We start from the raw sequence: 4,045 nt of genomic DNA, 5'->3' as shown, positions 1-4,045 counted from the left end.
GGCCTTAAAGAAATCTGCCCATTTACAGCTCTTAAGGCCTCTCAGTCTAGTATATGGATATTTTCTGATTCTTATCAACTTTCCTCCTCTTCTTACTTCTCTGTATGTCTTTCTTAATGTGATTAATTAACTAATTGCTTTATTAATCAAACACTTTCTGACATTCAGTCCATCCTAGGCACTGCACTGCAGATGTTCATGGGGAAATCATTTATGAAGTACTTGCCACGTGTTTTGTAGGTGTTGTTTCATGAAACCCCCACCATAACCCTGAAGGCGGCTATTCCGCTATTTCCACTTTTCAGGAGAGGAAATTGAGATAAAGTGTTGAAACACTCAGCTGAGATTATATAGACAGTAAATGACAAAGCTGGATTTAGAGCACAAGCAGTTTTAGTCCAGATCCTGAATCTTAGTTCCAGGGCACACTCTTGGCCAGGCAGGCCAGCACCCATGCAGAGGAGAGATGGGGTCCCTTCCCCCAAGGAGCTGACGGTTTACTGAGGTCCTGAGGCAGAGAGAAGCACAGGATGCTAAGGGAGGTGTGTGGGATCGATTCTGTTACCTCCACTGGAATAATGAGAGATTTCAGAACTGAAAGCAAAGCGTATAATTTACCTTTATTGGTTATGCTGTGAAACAAGATCCCAAATCTCATTTATTTCCTGCTCATGTTGTGTCCAGAGCAGTCTTCACTTTCCAGAATTGGGCAGGAGAAGCAGCCCCCTGCAGACCTGCCTCTTCTAGAATAAGAGACACATGCCCACATCATGGCATGGGGGTCGCTGTCCCTCCCTCAGCGAGTGTCAGTGGCCTCCAGCCAGGAGGGCTGCTCCTCCCAGGGCCCGGGAGAGAACTTAACAGTGAGAACGACATCCCACACATCGGATTTGCACTTTGAGCAAGAACTCTGATCAGAAAATGAACCAGGCCAATTTATTAGCAATGAGAGAAGCAAAATTCCGAATTAAAAACTTGAGTTAACTGAAAAAAGAGTAGGTGCAATATGAATACCTTTTCCATACAGTCTCCTTGGCTCTGGCTGGCTGGTGCATAAAAAGGACTAAGGAAGTGAGAAAATATGCCAGAAAAGGCCCTTCAACTTGAGAGAGGACTTCCAGGGTCCAGGAATCGGCTCAGTTCCCAGGGCCCCTCAACTGCTGGCAGCTAACTCTCTTTGCTATTGCCCTTTGGTCAGTCCCCAAAATGAGGAAGTGGTTTCTCTGAGCTAACACTTCCACCTCCAGGAGAGGTTGGAAGGAGTAGGGTGAGGAGTGAGCTGCCATCAGTTTCCTAGCCTGCCCTCCCCAGTGTTCCCTGAACCCCAGAGCCGACCTGCCTTGGGTTGCAGAGCTCTGCCCCCCTCAGTTCCCACAGAAAAATTCCCCTGAGACATTCCTGACATCTGCCCATTGCCCCTGGAATCTGGGGCTAGCAGCCAGCATGGGGAGTGCCCAGGTTTCAAAGTTACAGAACTCTGCTGGGGCAGGCTGGCGTTCAGCCTCCCCACTGTGTGGTGTCCCCGAGCTGCTTGCTCACCTGTGAAACGGTGGGTGGTGCGTAACCTGCACCCTCAGTTGTGTTGTGAGGCCCAAGTGGAAGCACAGACTTGCCTAATGCTGACAGGGCTTCATGCTGAGAGGGCAGACAGAAATGCTTGGGACTCAGGAATCTTGCCTCTGTTGGGACAACTATGTGAGGAAGATGTTCAGGCTCCCCCTGTACCTGCCCATGATGATGGCTCAGTGCCTGAGAAGCACCACACAGCTTCCCACATCTATTACAATGAGTCTACTGCATTTTTCCCCTCGCTCTGCTCTCTGCCCTGAACTCCGTAACCTCTCCCAAGCCAGGGTGCTCTGTCATCTAAAAGTGGCAGAGATCCATATCAGTGTTGACTGCATCTTCTGCTGCTTTCTACCTATGTGTTGGTGGAGAATAGACAGGTCATTCCTGACTGAAAATTGCGATTTCCTTTATACACCCACATTTCTGCTAACAGCTCCTCACATAAGTGATTCATTTATTTTTGGTCATCCATTTTATACTTGCATCTTGAAAAAAAGAGGAGAATGTATCTTCCAAGTCAAAAATATTAGATGAATTTATTGAACATAAAGCCTGCCCTGGTGGTCTAGGGGTTAAGATTCAATGCTCTCACTTCCCTGGTGGCCTGGGTTCCTTTCCAGGTCAGGGAAACTGTCCCCTACACTCCCAGATCCCCCCGACCCCCATCTGTCAGTTGTCATACTGTGGTGGCTGCTTGTTGCTGTGATGCTGAAAGCTCTGCTACCAGTATTTCAAATACCAGCAGGGTCAGTCGTGGTGCACAGGTTTCAGCGAAGCTGCCAGACTAAGACAGACTAGGAAGAAGGACCTGGCCACTCACTTCCAAAAACATTGGCCATGAAAACCCTGTGAATAGCAGCAGCAGAGCATTGTCTGATACAGCGCCAGAAGGTGAGAGGGTGGAGCAAAAAGCCCGGGCAGCGTTCTGCTGGGCTGTACATGGGGTCACTAGGAGTCAGAACTGACTCCACAGCACTAACAGCACAATAAACAGAAAAAGAAATGGTCTGATCACTGTGCCTAATGGTTGAGCATAAAATGGTAAATGCCCAGGAAGAGTGGAGTATATCTGAAAAGATATTACTAAATCACAACATTCAATGTCATTGCCATTACTACCATTTAATCAAATAATTCATAAGTAAATATGAGTAAATTCAGCAATTTAGAATGACCCAGTAGACTTCTGTGCTTTCCGGGGGAATATAAAGGCATGGATTGGGGAAGAGCCTTATTTGTATATATTAATACCAAATTACAACTGAGAAAGAGAGTGGCATGAAGTAAAAATTTCGTAATGTAGATCAGAAAATATTTAGAAAATAAGACAGATATTTTGTGAAGTATATTTGGTGCTTAAAATATATTTCTTGAGAAGATACATAAATGAAAAGAACAATGGACGTATGGTTTTGAAAGAAGAAATTCAATCATATATAAGAAACAAACAACTGGCTTACCTCATGTCTGCTTTTTGCTTCTTTTGTCTCCCTCACTCTACACATGTACTAAATAGCTACACACACTATAGGTTCAAGAGATAACGGGACGTTTTCTGAGACATTGCATTGTGCTCTGCTTCCTGCTTGATGAGCGATTATTTGTTGGCTGTATGCCATCCCAGAACTTGTTTCCTCACATATAAAGTTGAATTGCCGCTCCTCTACCATCTAAAACTATACATGGTGTTGTTGCTTCTTGCTGCTGCTATCACAGCCACTACTCATATCACTACTGTGACAATGACTGTATCGATAAATGGAGGCCACTGGCAGAATGTAGTGCTCAGACAAGTTGTACGTTTTTCATAAAGACATTCACATGAAGTTCCTCAAAGTCAGAATTTTGGGAATAGTATCGGCCCACATTGAATTTTATGATGCAATTATGTGAATTGAGGAAAATGTGTAAATAGGTTACAACTATTATATTTTTAACAAATTTAGGCATCACCTTGTCCAAAAATAATGGATGGATCTGGAGGTCTAAGAGGATTATGAAAGGAGAGTCTCAAGGAAAACTTTGAAGGATTTCTAGAGTTAGGAATTGAGTTTATCTCAAGGTGGTCTCTGGTCCACTAGGTCGTCACCCACCCTACACTAGAGTGATATTAAACTGAGAGCATCTCCAGGACAATAACGAATACGGAAAAAAACGTGATGGACAGGGCCATGCAGGGGGAGACATAGAGGTCAAAATAAGCTTCCCCAGGAAGTGAAAAGTGTACTGAGAATTTACATCAAAGGAGGGGTAGGTTGGCCAGTGGCCAGGGCTGGAGATTGCAGACATGTAGGTGAATCTAATAGCACATGCAGATTCCATACTTAAGGGGCCGAGGGGAAGGGTGTGGGGAGGAATGGTGAAATTAGAACCTGAAAGAACACCAAGGAGGTTTGAATGCACAGAATGACATAAAGTCAGAATGTAATTTTTGTAGCACTAGATTCCGTGGGATGTCATAGGTCCTATGATATAT

The sequence above is a fragment of the Equus quagga genome, chromosome 8, assembly GCF_021613505.1.
Source record: "Equus quagga isolate Etosha38 chromosome 8, UCLA_HA_Equagga_1.0, whole genome shotgun sequence".
In the NCBI taxonomy this organism is placed as follows: domain Eukaryota; kingdom Metazoa; phylum Chordata; class Mammalia; order Perissodactyla; family Equidae; genus Equus; species Equus quagga.
Note: the sequence above shows the minus strand (reverse complement) of the source record.